Source organism: Labrus mixtus, chromosome 9, assembly GCF_963584025.1.
Source record: "Labrus mixtus chromosome 9, fLabMix1.1, whole genome shotgun sequence".
In the NCBI taxonomy this organism is placed as follows: domain Eukaryota; kingdom Metazoa; phylum Chordata; class Actinopteri; order Labriformes; family Labridae; genus Labrus; species Labrus mixtus.
The window spans coordinates 2,441,219-2,466,658 of NC_083620.1; the positions used below are offsets into that span (position 1 = coordinate 2,441,219).

Below are 25,440 nucleotides of genomic sequence, written 5' to 3' on the forward strand. Positions count from 1 at the left end.
TTTTTATCTTTTGAGCTTAATGAATCATTGTAATTTATTTAAAAATTTCTATATCCCAAAACTTGCATAAACTCAATGTGTGTGTGTACATTTTGTGTATAAGTCTTACAGAGGTCAGTAAGTGAATACACAACAAAAAAAAAGCCTTGAAACTGAAGAGTAAATAAAGTTTTTGATGCTTTCAAGTCATTGGTTGCCTTCGCTTTGCTACCAGTCTGAACATATCTACCTCTCTGACCTTTCAGAAATGAGTTTGTTTTGTTGCCTTGCTGACAAGCCGTTCTATAGGCCTGCAAGAAAGAACGCAAGAGTTATGTCACTAGAAGCAAGGCTGCATTTTTTATCTAACCCACACACGTACGCACACAAAGAAAAAAGAATAAAAAATGGAGCAAGAGCCAGTAAACTCAAAAAGCTGTTGTATTTACTGTTAGGTAAGTACAGCGGGCAAATTGGATCCTGATCAAGTGCAGCATTATTGATTGGATTTCTGCGTGGGCCAAGATCCTGACTTTATTTGCACATTGACAGGGTGAGCAATATCATGGCGAGCATTCCATTACGCAAACAAACTCATGTACACACACATCGCAGCCCTGAGGCAACTCACAGTTATATTTCAGATGTAAGATGTGGAAATTTGAGGGAGAAAATCCAATATCTACAGTTGGAGGGGACAGTATTAGACCTGAGGAGCATCCACTAATTCAAACCGGAGAGTGCAGTGGGTGTGAGGCGAAGGCAAAGCCGTCTGAGAGCGATACCTGTCCAACCCTAAAGGCCGAAAACTCAATACTGCCAGAGGAGAGGTTCTGTGCGAGCCCAGAATGAATTAAGAGGTGGTGGAGAGCTTGAAAAGGAGGCAGAAAATGGAGCGCGGCTGTATCTGACCAAGAAGTCTGCAGCAAGAGTCCTTCACAGTAAATAGAAATTCATTGGGAAAGAAGTCAGGGGAAAACTGTCAGAGAAGTTGAAGGAGTTTCAATATAGGCTTGTAACCTATAGCAGCCTCTCTTACTTAATGTGTACCAGTTATATGAGAGTAACTGTTTCTACACAGATAACACAACTCGTTATTTTCTCTAGCAGACTGCATTGCAGATTCTTAAGTGTTTAATAGCTCCAAAGCTGCTTTTTTTTCCACTAGTAATTTAGGTTGGCCGTCTTTTTTTTTTGTTTTAGCACCTTAAAGGCTTTATATGCGATTTTTTGATCCAGCAGATGTCGCCCATGAGCACCAGCATGAAACCAAAACAACTCGCGGTGCATTGTTGTGTTAGCATGCTAATGCTATCGTCACACTGCATGTAAATTTACCTGAAATTAGTGTGATCTAGAAACACAGTTAAGCTGTGAGTACAGTATGTTATTCTTCTTTTCTCTAGTCCCTCAATTAAACAACTTTTATACACGAGGGGAGGAGTCAGCCGGCCGTCCCGGGGATATAAACAAACTGAAGATATGACGGAAAACTATACGGAAAACTCTGAAAGCATCACAGACAGTGGGACTCAGGTGTTACACCCATTGTAGACAGTCATGACTCACAGAGTTATTTTCAGAGGATATACTTGATTTATATTATATTTAAGTGTGAAAAATCACATATAAAGCCTTTAATTACCAAAATGACTAAACTGTACTTCTCGTTTTTCTACTCTCCCTTTGCCAAATTAAGATAAATAACAGTGAATCTAACCATTAAGCTCGTACACTGGCCATGTTTGCTATTTTGTTTGTGTGAGCTTCGGCTGTGTCTCAGTTGGTAGAGTCGGTCGTCTCTCACTGGAAGGTCGGTGGGTTTGATCCCCAGGTCCTGCAGCCACATGCCTGCCACATCCTTGCGCAAGACACTTAACCCCAATTTGCTCCCGCTGTTTCATGGCGTATGTATGGGATTAGTTAATACTGTCATGATTTGGTCTTGTTTAGTTTTGTATTTTATTTTCAGAGTTTAGCTTTTCTTGTTGTAGTTTCTCATTCTTCCCTGGTGTTGCTTGTTTCCCTTGTGGATTTCTTTATTTGAATGTTTCCTGGTTTTTGTCATTTCTTATCCTTGTGTTTCTCTATGTCCTATAGAGTGTATAGTTACTGTTACATTCTTCAGTCCTGCATTACACTCCCAGTCCTTGAGTCCTGTCTTTAGTGTTTCCTGTTGTATTTTGTAGTTCTTGTCCCTAGTGTTTCTTGTCTTGTCTTACTTCCTCCTGTTGTCTGGTTTCTCTCTCTTTATTGCCCTGATTGTCTTCACCTGTGTCGTTAGTCGCACCTGTGTCTGATTACCTGTGTGTATTTAGTCTCAGCAGTGTTCCTTCCCTCTTGTTGTCAGTTCATTGTCAGATGTCTTCCTACCTGTGTTCTCAGTTATTCCTCGTGGCTCCTTGTGTTTTCCCTTTACTGTGAAATAGAAAGTTAGAGCTTTCTTCTCTTTTTTTGTAGAATCTGCACTTGGATTCTCTCCTTTGTTTTTGTTTTTTTAAATTATGACAAATACTCATGGTCACTTTACATAGCAGCCTCTGCCATACAAGCTCAAGTCCATTTACCATTTACTTGGTAAATAGTCCAACTCAGCAACAGAAGGAGGACTCTGGAATACCACATTTTAAAGACACCAACATGTCCTTTTCTTTGTTCAGATTCTGAAAAGCACAATATGTGATACAAAATGTCGTATCATATAAAGTGAAGTTCAAATTTAAGCTTGGATTGAGCATATCATTCCACGTCTGGTTAAACGTTTCCGCATTAAAATTGTTTGAACTTTGGTACAAGAAAAAGTTTCCTCTGAGGAATGGTTTCTTATATTTTAAAGCGTTTTACATTGGACCTAAGTGTCTTGAATAAAAAATAAAGGACATTTAAAAGTTATAGATGATAATAAAGGGGAAAAGGAAAAACGCACAAATAATATTAATGAGAGAAGATTGACTCTGGGGAGAAAAGAAAAACAATGTCAGAAAAAAGATCTTCAGTCGATCTATTTGATTGTTACTCCACTTAGAAACACAATTATCTCCCACATGAACTGGGAACTTAAATGTATCCTTCATTGTGACAAGAACCTGAATCAATGAGAAGTAAATCAATGATCAGCTGTCTGCAAGGACTTGAATTCAAAATACAGCCCTGTGTTCTCATCATCAGAGTTGATTAGCTTGACAGAAAGTCTGACTTGTCAAATGATTCTACTGGGTCTCATCCCCATTCAGCATTTGGGATGAGCTTCCTCCTCTGCAACTCCCTTCGTTTGTTAACGACAGAGTGGTATAATTTATTACGTCCTGTAAAACAGTTCCCTTTGGCATCTTTTGGAAGCAGTTATGTTCTTGTGTAATGCTACTGGCTGCTGTAATCACAAATTAAAAACTATGCCCACACAGCCAAATAGCAAGCGAGGAAGAAAAGTTTTTAACTGATCCTGAATTAAATTCAACTAGCAGCGCTTCTCAAGGTTTTAGAAACCTCAGAGACAACCTGGTTTGTGGAATGTATTGGTCGTTTAATTCCAGTTAAAGCTGCTCAAAATTGGAGAAAAGTTGCCAAAACAGGGCGCCGGAAGTCTACTGGCTAGTGCGTGCGCCCCACGTTTTGAATCCAACCTGTGGTTCCTTTCCCGCATGCCACTTGCCACTCTCTCTCTTTTCTATTTCTTACTCTATACACCTGCCTATCTCTCAATAAAGGCATAACAAGACCCCAAAATAATCCTTAATGCCCAATACAGTTTTCTTAAAACAACTCATGGATTTTATTGTGTATCATCACAGGATACAGATTAGCTTTGAGAAAACTAGCTTGAGTGGACAGTAAGTGATATAGTGAGACCTTTATAGTTATATTGTATATATTAGTTCTGTTGTTCTACTATTCGCCATGCACCTTATAACTTATCATTTAGTATTTACCTACTTGCACATAGCTCTGTATATATATATTTATTTCTCGTTTACTGCACATAGTTCTGTTTACATCTGTTAGTCCGATCACTGTCCACTTATATCTACTCTTTTATATTTTATATTTAGTATTTTAAGTTAAGTTTAAGCTTTAAGTTGTATTTACATTGACATAAAATTGATATTTTAGGTTTAAATGTTAAGTCTACCTGCACTGTTTATTTACTGCTCTGTGTGCCTTTGAATTGCCCCCCGGGGACAAATAAAGTTTTTTGAATTTGAGTGAGTACCAGCATCACATGAGCATGTTGAATTTGTGAAATGAGGTTAGATCACATAAAAGAATAATATTTGTTTCCTGCAGCTTGTTTCATCTTGGGGGACAGAACATGTGAGAAGCAACGACTGTAGTGTGCCAGATAATTATCTGTAACAATTAATAAAAATGTCGGTTAAATTTGTGGTATAAAAAGTAGCCAATTGCTGCTGGAACTCAGAAAGAAAAAAAATGAAAAGGTGGATTCCTATACAGTGCATAGACTGGAATATGCATCTCTTCTCTAGCCTTGGCATCATTCAAGTATGAAGCTATCTGCAAACTGATCTTTCTGCCTCCTTCTGAACCAGAAGAGGGCTCTCGAAATTGAAAGTTCCATTGCCAGCCCATTTTAAGGCTGTCAGACAGACTGTTAAGATAACAGAAAATATTTTCTGAGGGTGGACTGACCTCATTTCAAGTGAAAATGACATAAGAGGAGCAATCTGCCACTCGCAGCCACGGCCCGGTGGTGGTGGTGTTAGCCGAGTGGACGGAAACATGACAAAACCGATGTTATCTTACGCAGACAGACTGGGGAAAGGTTGGAAACTAGAATGAATGTGAGGGTGATGAAAATGGAACGCCCTCCCCTCTGTGCTTGTAATTAAAAGCCAGGGAGCCATGTAGACTGGCAGATATTGTCCACCTGTATTTGCAGGCGACCACTGTCACTGTGTTTCAACAGCAGCACTCCCAAGGTTAATTAAAAGGGGCCACTGTCTCCCGGGCCGACTCTGCCGCGCTCCAACAAGAGGACACATAATTAAAGTGGCACCTGTTCGTTCCCATTTGTGGGGTCCTTCACTGCAGCGCAACATTGGACTTGCAGTAGTGAGGTTCAGCGGTGACAGAGAACATACAGCTGTGGAGCATGAGTGGGATCATTTTTAATGTTCAGTGGCATCTTCAGGATTCAGCCAGGCGGAAAGATGGCAGAGGTGCTGCAGGCGGTCCACTGTAGAGTCGCTGGTTGGACAGCGTGACTCACCTGCGCTCACACAGGCACAATTTTAAGGTCCTTTTGTGAAGTATGGAAACCAAAATAATGTTTCATGCATCATTTGCAATTACAGATACACACTGTTTCAGAAATGGTTTTACTTTAAAGGCTTTACATGTGATTTTTCACACTTAAATATAATAGAAATCAAGTATCTCCTCTGAAAATAACTCTGTGAGTCATGACTGTCTACAATGGGTGTAACACCCGAGTCCCACTGTCTGTGATGTTTTCAGAGTTTTCAGAGTCCTATCTTCACTTTGTTTACATCGCCAGGACGGCCGGCTGACTCCTCCCCTCGTGTATAAAAGTTGTTTAATTGAGGGACTAGAGAAAAGAAGAATAACATACTGTACTCACTGCTTAACTGTGTTTCTAGATCACGCTCATTTCAGGTAAATTTACATGCAGTGTGAAGATACGAGCATAATAAAGATCACTAGCATTAGCATGCTAACACAACAATGCAGCGCGAGTTGTTTTGGTTTCATGCTGGTGCTCAAGGGTGACATCTGCTGGAGGTAAGTGCCGCATATAAAGCCTTTAAGACCTTATTGTCACCAGTGATGTTTGGATTATAACTGTCTTTGAGAGCATTGTAAGGGGGGATTTTTTTATAATAGCAGCATGATGCATCCATTTCTTTGTGAATTGTTATTATTGTTCTTTCTCCTTTGTTTGGTTGATCACACTGACACCTGACATCACAGACTGTCAACTATAATCTCTGAGGTGTCAGCTAATAGTCTCCATCAAGTGTGTTTTGTCAAATATAAAGAGGATATTTTTCCTTCCCTGCCATAACAGCAGGGAAAATAACACCCCTTTGAAAGCCATCTCTCTATGACATTATCTCTTGACCTTTTCTGCAAATCTCAAACCTCTCTTTGACACAACAGATTGTACTCTGGAAGACATTTTTACCATAGCGCACAAATTGTCATGTTGCTGCCGTAAATATCCCAGATGTTAAGACACATTTTCCTCGTGTCATTTCCCCTCACGATGGCCCCCTTTGCATGCTGCCAGGGATTGTCGGGGTGTTGGCAATTTAAGGAAGGCTTGGACTCATGCTGTGCTGTCATGTCTCACCAGTCCCCTGTGTAAGATACCCCCTGTACTGTGTACAGATCCAGTGACCCGGGCTGACAAAGAGAGGCCCAGTGGGAGTCCCATGCCCTACTCTCTGCACTACAGGTAATTATCACCACCATCAGCCGATGAGTGCTTCATTCAAATGAGGAAAATTGATATGTAGATTAGGTGCTGAGCCTGTCACTTCCACATGCATAAACAGGAATGGGAACATATGCATGTTCATTTACACATGCACTCACGCACACACACAACTCATCACTGATATATTTTGTCAAGTGCTGCAGCACAAACATAGTGAATCTCAGTCATGCTTCACACACACACATACACAAAATCACTTTAATACCCGCAGATTAGGATGCAGAGGACGTCATGCAGCGCTTTTTATTAACATATGCCATCACACTGGGGGGGGGGGGGTAGCGTTGCTAAGCAGAGCATCACCAGTGCCGCAAAAAATGTTTATCAAATCAACAACCACCGTTTTAAAATCTCATTACTTCCTGCTTTGCCATTTAGTTCCTACTCCGCAAAAACAAATCTGACATTTTAACAAGGGAGTTTTTTCTTCAAGAGGAGCATTTCACTCTTCTGTCAAACCTTATAGTGACATGTAGGGTTTAAAACGGTAACAGTGGAGCTCCGTTATACAGCTCAGTAGGGGGGGTCTTACTCTCTTCTCAAGATGGATCAAAGCTGGAGCCTTCTAGAGGTTGTGAGCTATGCAGTGTTTTCTTCAAATTGTTGCTACTCTGAAAGAATCAATGCTTTTGTAATGATGACATTCTAATGTGAGAGTGGTGCCTTGCAGGGTAAGGCTACATACTGTAGGATTATCAAGAGAAGTGGTGTCTTCACATAACTTTGAAATGGCTAATAGCTAAACGTCACTGTTCATGTTCACTCTTACAGCAATAGAGAACAAACCATATGACGTATTTTTGTAGGCCAACCCTGAAGTAGCATCTCCATGGGGTCTAATGAGAATTCTCCTATGGGATTTTTTCATTGGATTTTGGATCATTGCAGAAAATAAGCTCTTTGGTAAACACACGTTTCTGAAGCGTAGGTGTTTTGTTCAGCAGGATAATCTTCACAGATGAACACCATTTTTATGATGTTTGAAGCGTTAATGCGGCCAACGGAAGTAAAAAGCTAACGTTATGCTACAAGCTAACTACACCACGGTCGGATGTTATTGACGTTACTACCGTCAAAATTCACAAGTGGGGGTATTACCTAACGTAGTTTATGTGGTCTAACAAAACACCAACATCTCTTAAGCTTGTGTTAACCACAAACCTTATTTCAGGCGTCTAACCACAAACCCATTCAAAATCCCCGTTGACTTTTAGACGTTAGACCCCATGGCGCTCAAATGCTAACTTACTTCCGGGTTTTAGGACTCATTCCTGTGGAGCTCTATAGTTAAAGTACAGGGAAAAGGTTGGGGTTGATGGTTAGGACTCGGAGGATAGAGTATTTTTGAGTGTGACATGACAAACCCTGCTTATCCTTTTACTAATGTTGTCCTTGTGTGTGACTTTTCTACAGCACAGTAAGAATACAAACAATGCGGTGGTTCTTGGTTATTTTGCAGCCTGACACTCAAGAGTTTGACTACAGCCGGCTTTGTCTATCGGCTTTGTACTCCCACAATGTCCCAGTATTCATTCTCTTATCCGTGCCTTTTGAGTTTAAAATCACTTAACTTTCATTCGAGATTTCTGTCTTCTCCGGGTTTAATAAAATCACTTTTATTTCACTCGATTGCTGGAGCATAACATTTTGAATTTTTTACCAAAGATGCCCAGATGATGCATGTTTTCTGCTGCTTCGATCTGTAAGAAGATCGAAGAAGATCTGAAGTATCTGCCGGGGAAGAATATCTTATTGAATTTCTCCTGCTTTGTTTTTGTTTTTCTGCATACATTTTTACTGGAAAGCACAGCGTCTGTTTTAAGACAAAGCACTTATTTTAAGCTCTTAGAATGATACATTTTTAAGAAAATTGTGTGTAAAAAATCCTGACTTGATTTTACTCTCTATTTGCAAAGATGCCTACAGTTGATGACCTGTAATAAAACCTAAGACAGTTTGTTCTGGCAGAGAACAGACGAAGAGAGGCAGGGAGGGGACTGCTGATGATGTATTTGTTTGACTATCGATATGAATAAAAGACATAATGAGAAATCAGTGCATATTGTCTACAATAACATGGTCATACAGAATAAATAACGAGGGTGCAAATTCTCCTTTCCCTGACATACTGGGAAATAAAAGAGAGACATAAGAATGAAACTTCTTGACAATGTTTACTTAAAGGCAAGGTTGGTCATTTTTTGAAAGTAGCATTCCCTCAGTGCTCCATCTGCACCCACCCTCTCTATTGGGGTGGGTGCTTGTCTCATTCAGCGGTAAGTAAACACTTAACTTTATCATAATACATGTAAAAAAAAAAACTTGACAAACTTGCATATAAACTCTTGTCATCTGTGACGCACTTTGAGTGCGGGCTAGTGCATGCAAGGGGTTAAATTCAATGAAATGCAGCTATAATTTATTTATTTTCAGTCTATTTGTTAGGGACAATACATGGAGACACTGTTACATCTAATTCAAGTGCATCCACTGCAATGCATAGGACTTCTAGCCATGGCTAATTAGCAGTCCTTGTCCCTGGTTAGGCTTTTAGTAAAAAGCACACATGATAAAACAAACTGTAAAAATACATAAAACTGACAGTTGCAGCAGATATAGAGAAGCAGCAACATAGATGCATAAAAACAAACAGAAAAGCAGACAGAAAGGCAGATCGACGACAATGACTAAGAATGACAATTAAGAACAATTTAGAGCAGAGCTTTCTCTTGAGTTTATCACAGCTGTGAACCAAAATGTGAAGGATGTTGTTGGTTTACACAACCCAAGGCTGAACAGAATAGGAGACAGAAAGACTTGAAATAGATTTTGTGTTTTCCTTCAAACTTTTAAACATTTTGCAGACAGAGATGCTTCTTGAAATACTGAGAAAATAAGAATACTATTCAGTTTTTCTTGGATAACCTTGTTGGAGCTTTCTGTCTGATGATGTGTGGTGCGTATGTATTAATTTATTTAACTTTTTCTTTAATTGTTCTTAGTGTGTGTTCAGCTTCTGTCACCAAACACAGTGTTGGAAATGCTTTCATATATTTTGTCTTTATGTGTCCTTGGTTAAGTGTGGGAGCCAGAAATCCTTTACCTTCTGACAACAGCTTACTCCGGTCCATGGAAAAGTAAATATCGATAATCTTTTGCACGTCCCAGGGCCAAGCTCTTTGCCACCTGAATTATTCAGTTTTCTTTCTCGTTCAACATCCCCCGGGGTGGGCCCATAAAAATCATTGCACTGGGGCCAGTCATAACTTTCTGTCACTGAGGGTTGGATTAGTATGAAACATTATCAGTTGGTGTGGGAGTGTGGGGGGGGGCGGGGGGACACATCAGTCATGACCAATGAAATCTTCCCCATCCCCTAACGGCAGTTCACTTTGTTCCAGGGCATTTTGACAGTTTTGTGATGGACGGTCTCATCCAGGATACAGTGAATCCACAGAGCCTTGAACTTAACCAAAACCAGATTTTTAGAATCAACGGCAGAATACTTTTTAGCTGTTATATAATGTAGCTTAACCCTCTATTATTCAATGCATAAAGACATAATTACTAATAATATGTTGCTGAATGCCTTGTGTAGTCATATTGTACTTAGTTTTATTCAAAATGCATAAATGTTATGTAACATTTATCGATGAGTAATGGCGTTCTAAAAACAACAGTGAATTAGGGGCGCTGGTAGCCTGGTGGTTGTGACCCCCCCCCCCTCAAGCAGAGGACGTGGTCCTCGGTGCGGGGCAGCCCGGGTTCGGGTCCGGCCTGTGGCTCCTTTAAGGCATGTTGTTCCCGTTTTCTCTGTCTCCTGTTGGTGACTCTATTCACCGTCCTGTCTCTACAATCGGGGGCATAAAAAGCTACCCCCCCCCCCCCATTCTCCCTCTGGGCTTGTTTTTCTCAGCTCTGTGTTCATACAGGAAGGGTCGCGTTTCCTTCAGCTTGTATATGTGTCGCTCAGAGACTCAAACTTGTGTCACTGTTAGTATAATGGAGGAGTTTCATCAGAAAGAATACAATTCACTGAGAACCAACAGATTCTCTAACTTGAAGATAAGACTTGTATTTGGAGTGAAATAGAGTGTGACATCTAGTAGATCTTTACTCTGCAAGTATCATATTGTACCTTCTAACTCTATGCTTTGTGCAGTTCTGTTCACAGCCCTGCTTCAGAAATTCTGAAACAACTCCCACGGCTTCAATTTCAGTAAACTCTAATTGCAAAGCAATACTAAATTAATTGTATAGTACCTTTTAATAACAAAGGTAATTCAGTGCAGTACATCAGAAATGAAAAGAGCCAAGTTATCAATGTTGATATATGTTTCTGCAGCAGAACAACAACAAATGAAACTACAGATATTATAGAATAGAATTACTTTATTGATCCCAAACTGGGAAATGGTGGTGTTGCAGCAGCATGTTATCAGAGCAAATAAAACAATATAAGAATAGATAGAAAGTGAATAAGAAGAGATATATACATCAAGGATTTAACTTCACATTACTGCTAGTCTAAAATGTAAAAAATTAAATAGAACATTTGTTCAGGCTTGTCGACTGAATGTAAAATGTAAAAATACTTGCTGGATGTAAGAGATGTAAATGTGCAAAAACAAAGATGACAGCAAAGACATTGTACTTTTATCAATGCATTGATCCTCTCCCTGTAATAGAATTTAGATTCTTTATGTCTGCAAAACCCCAGGTAGAATACATATCGTCTATTCCAAGTTTCTAGATTTCAAATTAGCAAAGCATCATAGCCAGCAGGTGTTTATGTCTGAAAGGTAAAGATATAAATGTTATATTGAGCTCAGGATTTACTCGCACTTCCAGATAATATATCATAAAGTTTCTGCTGCCGTTCATAAGTTTGTGTCTCATTACAGGTTTCATGCCTAATTTGTCTTGCCTTGCTCCTTTACACCGACCTCAAGTTTACTTCCAAGGATGTATTGACTTTGATTAATGAGCCAAACTCTATTTTGCTGCCTCGAGGATATACAGAATAATGAACTGAAGATGAGTAGGCCTGTTCTGTCATTGTGTATTAGAATGTTGCTTGAAGTTTTACCTGTAAACTTTATTCCACATACCTTCTCTCAAAAAAGGGGCCTCATTAATGCTCTGTTAGATTTATGTTAAATGTCTTTGATTATTATCTTGATCATATTAAATATGGTTTACCCATCACCTCTCTGTAACCTCCTCTACTGTGGAAAAAAAAAAAGCAGTTTATTTTCTGCTTATTAACCATGGCAGTCTTGATGATCCCTCCAGAGAAAACCCACCTGGTTGCCATGGTTATTTACCACATGTCTGTGGTGGCATGCCGCAAATCCCTGGATGGTCTTCAGTCCACAACACAATGATGAGCTAGAGGAAAAAAAAGTCTCTTTGGTCAGTTGTTAGATCTCTCTTATTTCTGCCATTACATACCACCATATGTTGTATACAGTTTGGACGATATGGGGAATTCTTAGAGAACTGTCAGATTCTGCAGCGTGTGCATGGTGTGTGTGGGTGCATGCATGTGTGTGTTTGTGTGTGTTTGGATGTTGGAAGGGGAAGTGTCTTGAAACAGTGTGTCACCCTACACAGCAGACAATGAGGACAGAGCAGGGCACAATGTGTTGAGCTAATACAAGCCTAATAAGGGCTACAGAGACTTGTTAGTCAGACATGAGGCCCTAGCGGTGGTTCGACTAAGGGCGTCTAATGCTCATAGTCCATGCCAAAGCTTTCCAGCTAGAGGCACAGTCTAATCTGACTCATGTAACTGGAATGAGTGTGTTGCCAGGGCTATTGTCAATGTGGGAATCCTGAGACTGTAACATTATTATGACTAGTGTAATTCAGTCGACAGGAACTATATTCACAGTAAGTGTTTCTCTTTTCAAACACATTAAAATAAATCATTAAACACACAGAAGTTACAGGGCAGTAAACTCGAGAACGCTACCGCCAGCCACGATTGAAGATGTCTCCAAGGAGACCTAATTGACCCTCTCCTCTCGTCGTCACTGGCAGTCACAAAATTAATTAAAGCAGGGCTTCTCTCCGGAGCATATTCGCTAATAAGTAGCTCATTGCCCCTCTGACATTTGAGAGAGTGCGTGTGTTTGTGTCCCTGTTTGTGTGTGAGATGTATCTTTTCATAAATAGCCACAGAGTGGGTTGTCATGTTTTGTCAGTTGCCAAGAGCAGAAAGGAGGTTCATTACAGACTTCCAGGGTGATGGTGTCAAGTTGACATCCATTTATCATTGCTGTTCAAATGGACCACACTGGAACGCTATAAACTGTGTCTATAAATGTGAGGAGCTTCAAAATGAACTCATTGTTTGAGATTGAGTATGCAAGTGGAAAAGTCTAAATACGAGTGTTGGCACCAATCGCTTACAAGAATGCTGTCACAGCACCTGCTCCTTGACTTGAGTTTGCATGTGTGTGTTTCTATTGAATTTCTGAGTATTTTTTGTGTGAGTGCTTCGTCCTTGGTTGTGTTTTCTTTCCCCTCCCCCCTTCCACTCTGTCCTCTTCACTCTGCTCACCTGCATTGGATCTGCAATCAGCACACCTGCCCGCATTCAACTTCACCTACAAGAACCCTGCACCAACACTCAGTCTCTGCCGGATCATTGTGCCATTCATGGTTTGTTTAGTCACAAGTCCAGCTCCCGTTTAGCCCTGTCAACTACCTTTAAGACTTTGTTTTGTTGCCTGCCTGCCACTGCTTCTTACACATGTTTTTTTTTTGTCTCCAGGACTTTCTTCTGCCAATTCCACCTCACTGCCAGCTAAGCCTGCCAGACAGCCACTTCCAGCTCACTTGCCTCACTCCCAGACATGGACACCTCACCCCTGCAAGCTCTAAATAAAGTTATTTTAGACACCTTACCTGTTGGCCTGCATTTGGGTTCAGCCACGTGTGACAAATGTGATGCATGTATGAGGTATTTTACCTGTTTTACAACACACTGGAAAAGTTGTTTTCTTTGGTTTTACTGAAACTTTCCCACAAACAGACTTTTAAGCATGTAAGATAAGGTCAGAGCAATTCTTGCAACATGTCCTCTAATGTGTTTTTCAAACAATCAACCTAATTGAGCTTAACCTGACACAGAACATTGCATGTAATTTCCACACACTGTTTCCCACCTACACATTAAACACAGACATGCCCGGATGGCTTCAGCAAGATCTTGGTTACTATGCATACTGTTCACATGCATCATTAGCAGCAAGTCAGATAGTAGTGGGTGGTATAGCTGTCGAGGAGAGCGGCTTGTTGTCTTCACTTAGCTCCATCAACAGAAAAGCCAGGAAAACATGCAGAGAATATCAGCAAGATCACCAAGATACCTCCCCTGAAAGACAGACAATGTCAAATTGTTTTTTCTGTGTCAAAATCTCTTCAATTTTCAACACTTCAAAATCTAAACTAAATATGGGATGCTTCTTTGTTATGGTTGTTTTTTCATAGTTTTTGCACGGATTAAATAGGTTTTAATTATTTAAGCTGTATATGATTTGGACCTAAAAACACAACATGGTATTGCATATGGTATAGCAAATTGTAAGAATAATAAATGATGCAACTGTCATAAGGTGTGTTTGAGGCATGTTTAATCTTTATCATCAGTGGTGTAATGGTGGGTGAGTTAAAGTGTGCTAACAAAGAATTAGAGCAATTAAATGTGTTAAATGAGAGAGAGAGAGAGAGAGAGAGAGAGAGAAAATGGAAGCTGGCTTTTATATCCTGGGAAGAGCGATCAGAATATGACCATCAACTTGAGGACTGATGGGTGCTCTGTGCACAGCCGTGCTAGTCATCCAGGGTGCAGCTAGAGCATGAACAGACACCTTTCAAGATCAGAGTAATCCAGCGTACACCAGGATTGACTTCAGTTTAATGTATATAAAACATTGGAGCTAACATAGTGGCTTCCTCATGTTCACTCTCCCTTCAATTTAACTTCCCTGCACCTCGAAGGAAAGACATAAGTACATAAATACACCCAGACATATACTCTGGGCAAGGGCCGTCACAAAGGGAATAATTCAAAACAGAGAAGAGAATCATGTGCACTAAAGAACAATTCAAAGTTGGTTAACACAGGGACAACTTGTCTGCAATATCACACTTAATAACAGAATCTTTCTGAGAATATGACGTTTTTAAAGCATGAACTATTAGGAAAACACTGTTTTCTGTTGAATCCAGTCACAGTGTGACTTTTCAATGTTTGAATCACTATGCATGTGTGGATGTGTGTAATTGAAGTTCTCTAAGATCCAAATTGTTCCCATAAAGTTACTGACCTACATACAAAGTGACTTGTATTTACTTCAGAAATAGCAGAGATCTTTTCATTAAAAATGAATAATGTACTGACTCTAGAAATAGTTCCATCAACTTTCTCTCCCGACCATGTCGCAATTACTCGAAGGTGATGTTGATGACTTTAAGGAGTCAGAATACCAGGTAGTATATCCAGCTGATCTGTGTGATGGCTAATCCCTGTGCTGTGGCTCACACCCTTCCAGCAAGGGCCCCTGCAGGAGCTCCCAAAGACTTTACAGTTCAGTGGTCAGAGCTTGTTCATTGACTCGTGTCCTCTTAGCCATGCTGACATAAACCAGAGGCAGAGGAGATGTCATAAGATGTCACATGGTGCTGTGTTTCAGAGGCGGTGAGTCAAGGGAGCAGAGATTGTCTGTACTGACTGCCCTGGAATGGTACACAGGAAAATAGCACTACAAGGAGGTGAAGGAGAAGAGAAAAATGGTGCTTGAAGAAAGATGGATACAAATAACCCAAACAATGCAACTCTAAAGCTTGTGCATGTATGTCCGGACAAATGGCTGACTGGATCATTTGATTCCAAAATGTGGCCACACAACAGGGATTCCTATAAGCTACTTCACATGCAACAAAAAAAAAGAGACCTTCAATCTCTCCTGTAACCCACGGCAACTGTCATGCAATGAGACAGACAAACACAGACAGAAAGAAGAAGGCTGCAGATAATCCAAGAGATTCACCTTGTTGCCAGGAGAAGCCGGGCAAGCATGGCAGAAACACAAATGCATGGATGATTTGTGCAGTGGGGTCCAGTTTTAAATCTCTTTTGCAAGGGAGTGAACGGAGCCCGTGGTGGGTTTATTTCTTTGGCATTGGCAAAATCCTTTGTGAATTGATGTGCCTTAAGTGGAGAGAATACTCTTAATCAAGGCACTGTCTTGGGAATTTTACAACGGAGCTTGAGGGAGTGGATGTTAATTATTAATGGTAAATCAGCCTATAATAATAAGGTTCTATCTACTGCATGTGCAAAAAAATACAACCTCCAAAGAACTGACTACAAATAATTCAGAGGCTTTATTGCTTCTTGTTTGTCTTTTGGGTTCCTGCTGGATGTAAATCTTTAGAAATTGGCCACAGATATTGTTACATACTGGCACAGAAGAATAAACTGTAAGAGTCAGAAATAATACTCGTAATTAGGATTAGTTTGTTTTTGGTTTATGATATATTGCCTAATAAACCTCTCTATTTCAGCCCTGCTCAGAACAGGCTGTTTCTGTGTCTGTACCTTTAAATGTAAATGAGCTGTGCCTGACCACATCTGGAAGGACTTGGGTTTCTCTGGCTTTCTCGCTCCATGTCCTATTGTTTTTGGTGAGAAAGCAGACTCAGAGGGCAGAACAAACACCTACCTGGGGGAGGGGCTACTGCCCTTTTTGATGTCATGAAGGGAAAATCTCCAAACAGCTTGTTTGAGCACACATTTTCTGAAAAGTGGAGCAGGCTAAAGACGGAGAGGATGGACTTTTTTCATAATTGGGGGGTTTGGCAGACAGGTCACATATTAGTGTTAGAAAACCATATATTTCGTATAATATGTGATCCTTAAGGTGTAAAAAAAAGTAGTGATTAATATGGTTACGTTTCTCTCACTTATCCTGGGGTACCGATAGCCTAGCGGTTATGATGCGACCCCATGTACAAATCTGATCTTGGGCCTTTGCTGCATGTCATTACCCCGCTCTCTACTCCCAACATTTCCTGTCTCTCTTCAGCTGTCTTGTTGAAGACGGGGGGGGGGGGGCAGCACCACGCTCTCATCAAGAAGAGACAGCGAGTGGATGAACGGCAGAGAGAAATCCCACATGGCCCAAAAGAACTCATTAAGAAACAAAGAATCGATAGCCGGATTGTTAGATGGAAGCAAGGATGAGTACTGGACAAGGCCAGTCCATCGGCTTACATTAGATCACCCCTTCAAGCCAGTTTTGACTTCCGGCACCTTTTCATCAGCCTCACACCTTTAAGTCGATTCCTTTGCTTTCCTCAACCTGTGTTCATCCATCCACATGACTAACCAGCTCTGTGGTTTAGACCTCATCTCTTGTTAAAGGATCTGAACACAGGATAGAGAGTGTCCATGTGCAGACGACGTTTTGATCCACAGTCAGCCCTGCCGATTCCAACTGCTTTGAGATAACTTTAATGAAAACCCACTGCCCCTTCGATATGGAAACACAGAGTACAGTTGTGTAGAGGAAGGAACAAAATAAAGTGTTGCTGTCAGGATAAAAAATATCCGTAAATGTGTTAATTTAAGCCTCCTCCAGACTGTGGGATTTTTGGAATCTTATAAGTTTATTGTAAGCTCCACTCCTGTGAATCCAAGGCTGCGAGGTAAGTCAACAACGCAGCATCATTAGCGTCATCAGTGTGCGTCAACCTGATTGAAGTGAGGTTGCCATGGCGATCAGCAGAAAGCTGCTTTTGTTGTTTTAGCGTCCATGTTTATAGAAAACAAAAGAATGAAATGTGGACAAGACCGTGCAAGGGAAAAGAAGCCAAATTCGGATGCGAGAGATTGAGATACCTTGAAACTTCATTGTATAGCCCAGACTTTAATTAACTTCAGTCTATGAAATGACCCTGCCTTTAATCGAGACAGGCGTTTAATTTCTTCCAAACAAAACTGCAAAGCAAGGATGGGAAAGACAAGATATGATTTTGTAAATTTACACCAGAAAGAATGTGAAACTGTTTGCAAAATGAAGATACTTATTCAAAAAATAATTAAATCACTAATTTCATCTTGCTTTATAAAACAGCATGCCATCCTGCGACACAGCCTTTACACTTTATGAGCATTAATTCTGTGTTTCCTGGATAGATGTTGTGCTTCATCTTTATGTTTTGTTTCTCCCCTAAATGAATAGGGGTCTGTAATTGAGACCTGCCTCGTTTTGTCAAATCATATTTCAACATCAGGCTAGTTAAAAGGGATTTGGCCTTAAATTGGGGTGCGCTTATATTACAAGTTTTACGGTAAGTCACGTTATCATTACCATAAGTCTGGCGCCTAAAATCCTACCGTCTGTCCGCAGCTTTGGAAGTGTTTGTCTTCATTCTGAAGCCCTGTCTTTTTTAAGTTTCTGAAAATCCTTTCCTGTTTTGAAGACAGAATGAAAGGGAGCTTTGAAATAAATGTGTAGGTAAATGTATAACACACACACTTGATAGGAATAAAAATGGCTTGTCTTTTTCTTTAAAAGGGGAACTCTTACTTCTACATTTGCTGTGGCATTTGTATTTACCTGTTACCTCAGCCTCAGGCTACATGCCATCTCAACTTACACAGCCCATCAGTATGAGTGGCAAGTGTTGGAAAGGTGAACTTTACTTACTGAACGCGAGTGGAAAAAGGACTTTATGCTTCGTGCCTGAAGGTGAAAAGTTGTGTTCTGTTGCTTTTAGAGTTATCTTTTAACAATTTTTATTTTTTTTGTTGAAAGCAGGTCATGAAATGTTCCTTCACCCTCTTGTTCGAGTGAACAATGGGTTTTGTTTTGCACTAAATGACTAAATGTGTGTGTTAGCATCGATCAGATGGAAGACAGCTTTCAAATTTTCACCTGCTGGGGGTCAGATTGCTTCAGGTTTCATCATGTCTTGACGTTCACCTTGACTGAGTCCCTTATGGGATCAGGAAAAAAAAATGGCTGTGTTCTGCAGTTAATCATCTGTAGTAAGTGCAGGACCTGTCCATCAATCGCGATGCCTGTTTCATGGGATGACTTTCTGTCTTTTCCGTCTGTCTCTTTATCTGCTCCAGTCACGTGTGTTTACTGCTCGGGTGCCTCTGATTGTTCTTGGCCTCTTGACAAATAAAAGGCTGTATTTGTTTGGCATGAAGAAGAGCGGGTAAAGAAACGGGAGAGGGGATGAAAGACGAGAGGTAATGAAAGAGTTGGAGATGAAAAGGCGATTGGAGTAAAAAGGAAAATGAAGACGGTACGTGTACGTCGAGGCTTCTGTCGCTGCTAATTACCTCCCATGCCTCATTTAGCAAAGCTTCTAACTGAACGGAGAGGGTGGGTGATGGGTTTTGGGTTCTGGGACTTCAGCATGGTAATCAGAATCGCAAACCATTTTCACTCTTGCTCTCTGTTAAGTCATGAGCAAGACATAGCAGCCTCCTTGGCACTTTGTTATTCCTCGGGTCACGGCCAATCAGGGAGGGCCCAGCCCAGCTTCTCCGCCCGTGCACTTTGCTTAAGAAGGGACTCCAGTCCATTAAGCTCATCCCGCCCGTCGGCTCCGGTGCTAAAAGCTTACCTTGGTGACCTGTGCATGCCATTAAGCTGTAGACAAAACTGAATTTGTTGGATATTTACTGCCAAGGCAACAGCATTAAACGTATATGGTGTCATATACAAATGCTATATTATCACCTTCTGCCTACATAACACACATAAAGGCATCTATGCTACTCGAGGATCTGGCTGAGTTGCTCGAGGATTTAGCTGCTGACCTCAGTCAACCGAATATGATGTAACATATTTTTCTGGCACCATCAGGCGAAAATAAGAAAATGCTGATGTTAAAAGCCTACTAACCCATAAACACTGACTGTAGCTGAAAGGGATTGAAGATACCATTTTGTGTGAACAATCAAGCTAACACGGTTCATTATAAGGGGCTTCAATAACAGGCATTGTTTTAATAAATCAATTAGTTCAGTTATAATAATAAGGATCTAAAACGTGCATTCGTTTGTATAAAGCATCTGTTTTAGGCTCCAAATCTAGCTAATATCTTTTTTTGTTTTGTGTTTGAGTCCTCATATTTCATATATTCCTCCCTCATTCAAAACACCACATTCGACACAAAACATTGTATTAAACAGATGATCCTGCTATGTGTGGAGTAACCTTAGGGGACAACTACTGAGACCTATGGATGGATGGTAGATGGTTGATGGACTCGTGTAGTGCTTTTCTAGTCTTCTGACTACTCAAAGCGCTTTTACACTGCATGTCACACCTACACATTCACACACTGATGGCAGTGGTTGCCATGTAGTGAGAGAAGAAGTAACTGATCCCATTCTTACACATACATATTCCGACGACGAAGCAGAGGGAGCAATTCAGGGTTAAGTGTCTGGCAAGGACACATCCAGGGGTGTAGTGGTGCCTAAAGAAGTGGGTATACTCTTAATTTATCCCCAAAGTGTTTTTTTAATGGCCCAGAACAGGATAAACAGCCTGTGTATTAAACAGTGACATGTAAGACATATGTATATATATATATATATATACATAATTAGTTTGTTGGTACAATTAGAGGTGGAGTAAGGAGAGATATCCCTTCACCATCAGGGGAAAACAAATTGCAGCATTCTACTTAATATTGTCAATCAATCAATTCATGGTGTAAATCAGAGGAGATTTGGAACTGGGTATATCCTATAGAGACTGAAAAATAAGTCTGTATACTCCGTATACCCTGCACTACACCACTGGACACATCAAACATGTTGCTGCAAGAGCTGGGGATCAAACCTTCAACCTTCCAGTTGAGAGACGATAACTCTACCAACTGAACCACAGCCGCCCCTTATTTCTATCAAAAAAAGACTGATTTTGAACATTGCATCATTGCAAATGAAAAATATTCTAACCTATCAGTATGTGTTATGTTAATCGTTGTATTAACCATTTTTCATAAGTTGACAAAAACGTTAACCAGATCTTGCATTGTTGGTCTGGGAGCTGTATCTACATATTCATCCATTTATTTGAATTTGTTTGTGAAGCGTTGCTAACCCTTTATCTAAAACTACAAGACATTTACACTGAACACTGAACTGCCCTTCCTTTACCTAAGACACAAAGAATCCAAAGTCATTAATTATCATACGAAGTTCAAATAGGAGTTTTAACATGCTACAAGATGGGATCCCATTGGTCTGTTGTTTTCCAAACAACTGGTCATTCTTTAATATCATATTTCTATAAGAACATAAAACACAATGTTCAACACCAACATTCTGCCCAGAAGACATAAGATGACCAGATAACCCCTGACTCTGTGTGGGAGGGTTGATCTAATTACATCTGGTATGTAAATAGGGGTTTATGTAAGTCAGACCACCACAGACCCAAGTCTTGCATTACCATACTACTCTACTAGTCTGTCGCTCAGTATGTTAATGTATAAAATAAAGGTGATCATAAAAAGCGCATGTCAATCTCCACTACTGGATACATTCACACACACATGTATCATTTCCTACACAGAGATAACTGAGCTTCTGTAGTAGATGTGGTCCTGCCCAACACATGAATGCCAGTTATGTTATATTCACCAAGGCACAACCCAGGATGGGATCAAGTCCTTGGATGTGTGTGATTAAGTTTAACAGATACTCTCACAAAATACTCTGAATACTCACTTATGGTTGCACTTTTTAACCTTTAACCTTTTACCATCAAACCTGAGTTATACGGTCCATCTCAGTGTACGTCTTTATAAGATCAGACTGAAGCCTTTGTTTGTTCACCAGTCAATCCTATAACTGAATATGGTGCTGAATCCAAGATCAAACGTACATTGAAGGCCTCTGAATACATATCTGGTGTTTGAATGGTGTGTCAAATGCACACATCTTTTCATTACATTGTGATCAATCTGTTTGGTTTGGTTGTAGGGTTTTTTTGTGTGTGTGTGTGTGTGTGTGTGTGTGTGTGTGTGTGTGTGTGTGTGTGTGTGTGTGTGTGTGTGTGTGTGTGTGTGTGTGTGTGTGTGTGTGTGTGTGTGTGTGTTCTCTCTCCTTCTCCCCCTCCCCTTTCTGTTTTCTTTCTCCGGCAGGTAGCCTGTGTGAGTGGCAGGGGGTGTCGCTGTCTTCTGCTCTCAGCAGCAGAGGCGGCACACCTGGCTCCACTCAGCTAATCAGCTTGACTATAAAAGCCTGGCGCCTGTATTCACAAACATTCTCAGAATCCTCTCAGAGAGCTCATAACCTAGCTTAAAAAAATCCTAGCAATGATCTTTAGCTTAAGAGTGATTTAGGAACATTCTCAGAGCGACTCTGAGAGAGGAAGAAACAGAATATTTCATCTTAGTGAGGAGGTGGGGTTGACCCCATTACTAGGTTTGACAACTTTTTTCAGAAGCTGTGATTGGTTAATCCCAAAGAAGTGAGAAAAAAAGTCAAACATAGAATCTAGTCAGACATTGTGTAATAATAAACACTATGAAATTATTATCTGTGTGATAATATGTAAGATGTACTTTATACATATAGAGCCTACATAATGTTTGAAATCACATGCCCACTTGTGCAGCAGCTTCTTCACATGCTGATCATTACATCATCAGGTAAAGAGTCTTACAGATTGGGTTCACCTGTGGAGGTAACCACATGTAGAGGAACTCAACATGCATGTCTCACTTTGTACTCAAACAAGTCATAGAAGGATTGAAATGTCTGCACAAAATATTTTTGTCTGTTCTGCCCGACTATGATTCAAAAAGATTCTTCATGTTGTGTTTGAAGAGCATTTCGCAGTTTTCTCCTCAACTTGAGAAACTCTTCAGTCTGTTAAAAGTCCTCCTCACTACTCCTCACAGTTTTACACCTTAGGGGCTCTCTTAAGGGCTGAGACACTTTGTGAATAACTTTCATCTTTACAAGGATCTAGTCTCAACTTTGAGGGGAAATTCTTAGAAAATGTCCTGATTCTAGTAATCTTCTTAAGTTTGTCAATAGGAGCAAATCTTAGTACTTAGGAGGCTTCATGAATATGGCCCCAGGTATTCAGGTTTACCTCACTGTTTCACCAGTCTCAGTGGCCCTCACTTATCAAATGTACGTATGACAGAAAAATGGGTGTACGGTCATTTCCACGCTAAGATCGACACTTATCAATCTGGAAGTGATCGGAAATATGCTCAAATCCTTCCCCAGGTCTCAGCTCACGTACACATATTTTCAAGTCAGTGTGGACTTGCTAGAATTATTAGATCATATTAGTGCAGTGCCTGTTCACAGATGTATCAACCAGTTGAATTTATAGTAAGATTAGATTTGACATCTATAATGTATTTTACATTACGCTCCACCTCAAACGATGCATGTAGGCTATATTGCTTATGCAGTCACTCTAATATGTTCCCCTAAGAAGAGGTTTTCCAGGACGGCAGAGATTTGTTCATGTAGAGTGATGATTGGCTTCTAAGTTGCTTTTGACTACCAAGTATCTCCTTTTGGAGTTACAGCAAAAACTAGAACCCCAGTTGAGGTGGGAAACCCGGCGCTCCAATGCCATACCAGTGCCAGTGACACTGGTGCCTGGTGGTGAATCATCTGGAACATTAATAAAATGATATCAATAAACTTTGTAACTGTGTAAATTATTTTTTATATGGACAGAGCACATTTAAATTCTGGCTATAAAATTTCAGGATATTAAATATTTTTAAAATCAAAACAGAGCCATTGAAAAAAAAAATAACCCTTGTTGTGTGCCAGTGATGACAATAACTAATCAGACCTATTTAGACCCGTTTTTTGTACCAGGCTGTAAACATCTTAATTTATACAGTAAAAACTGCTTTTTTGCTAGTCATGTGTATTCGACTTCTGGTGTTCCTGGAGCCAACCTCAAGCAGACACTCGACAAACTTCAGGATTTTGCTCTTCCGCATTGGCTTCATTTTTCAAGACTGGAGACTGCTGCTTGGTTTCTACACCAGATTGATAAGTGAGGGCCAGTGTCTGAGTTTCTTTTTCACCCAGAACTTTTCTGGCCAGCCGGCTCCCTGCCTCCACTGACTGCTCTTTTTCTTTATTAAACAATCTTTTTTAACACCCAACTACTTGAGATTCAAACCAAAACCTAAAAGAAATCTTATCTTTAAAGGTCCCATATTCTTCTTTTTCTGGTTTTATATGCTCTTTAGTGTGTTTTCCAAGTGTCCTGTGCATGTTTAGGCACATCTATGTGCAAAAATTAAAAGTCCGCGGAAACGGGGTTTCTCCTATATCCTCCTGTTAGCTGTAGCATTAGCCGCATGTAACGCTCAGTTCTAGCCCCCCTTGATAAAAATGTGTCAGTCAGATGTCATTGTCAGTGTGAGATCACTGATCTAAGTCCATTGGCTCGTTGTGGCAAGCCCAGCAGCTCATGTTGCACGCCCACGATATGCCGTAGCCTGCGGTAGCACAGTAGTGCTAAGGTGCTAATGTTTATGCTCCCCTCAGACGGAGCCAGTGGCTGCAGTCCCGATATGGTAAAAGAGGTGGGACATTTCCGAAAACCGTGCTGAGCAACTGACCAATAACGACAGAGCGGATCGGCAGACCAATCAGAGCAGACTTGGCCCACGTGGGGCTCTGCAGTGGGGGCTCAGCAGAGCGTAGCTGACAGACTCAGAGTGTAGAGGGAGCAAGGAGAAGCAGTACATGAAAACAGACACTTTTTTTGGACTTTAGCTATTGTGAACGTACAAAAGTAGGTACATAGATTAAATATACGAACCCCAAAAAGGGCAGAATATGGGTTCTTTAATTATGTTGTAAATGGAGCTGCTTTGATGCAAGTCAATTAAGTCATATGTATCCTTAAAGACCCTTTATGATTGCTGTGATATCCAGTTTTGGTGAATATTTAGAGCACATGGTTATTATATACATAGCACAATATATATATAACAATAACATTTCGTATATTTTGTTATTTTCACGGCCATCTTGACTGTCAGGGCGCCAGGAGGGACAATTAAGACATATACAACTCTCTCTTTGTTTGGGGTGATGAGGTGATGGGTGGATAAGGACATTTCTGTTCTCCACTCAAAAACCCCCCAGACACACCTGCACCCTGATCTGCACTCTGCTCACTGCACTTTTCTAGTTGCTCATTTGAAGCTTACAGAAAAACGTCTAAATGGATGGTTCTTTCACAATTACAAACAACAGTGTGTTGGAGTTTCTGTCAGAGGTCATCATGCCTGCAGTGTTTCATTTGGCAGCCGGTGAATATTGCTCTATAGGTCAACTGCCCTCTGGTTATAAATGAGTAAAATTGCTTTGCAATCAGATATAAGCCAGTTTTCAACCGAACATGGAGTCTTCAGCTCCTGTTGTATTTTGTTACAGAAAGAAAGGATTCTATTAAAAAGGTACTTTATGTTTTTATCAACATGTATTACAGACTGTGTTTATCTTCAGTAAACTGCTAAATCAGGAGAGACAAGTAAACACATTTTTGATTAAATATTCTTGTAACACTTCATATTTGATTTCCAAATCTTTTCATTCAATCTTTGTTGTTTAGAGTCTGCAGAAAGATTCTGTTATTGAGGGTAATTTGCCCTACTGCAGCAGGATATAACATGGAGTCCTGGAGAGATCATATTGAAAAAAAGAAAGACACAGCAAGGGAATATCACAGTGCAGTGTGATAGATATATGACTAGCTGATATGGGAACAGCTGGTGCCTCAATTTGACAGGCATCCATCCATTATCTATACCGATTTGTGGGGAGCCAATCCCAGCTCTCATAGGGCGAGAGGCGGCGTACAACCTGGATTTGTCGCTAGTCAATCACCGGGCTGACAGACAACCAGTTACCCTCACATTCACACCTATGG

At 40.4% G+C, this 25,440-nt stretch overlaps 1 long non-coding RNA gene across 1 annotated transcript; it reads left to right on the forward strand.

Moving 5' to 3' along the window:
- The first annotated feature begins 2,333 nt into the window (after positions 1 to 2,333).
- Positions 2,334 to 14,031, forward strand: LOC132979854 (uncharacterized). The gene is made up of 3 exons (XR_009674109.1): positions 2,334 to 2,411; positions 6,248 to 6,415; positions 13,239 to 14,031. It is a non-coding gene; the product is annotated as an uncharacterized LOC132979854 (long non-coding RNA).
- The last annotated feature ends 11,409 nt before the right edge of the window (positions 14,032 to 25,440 follow it).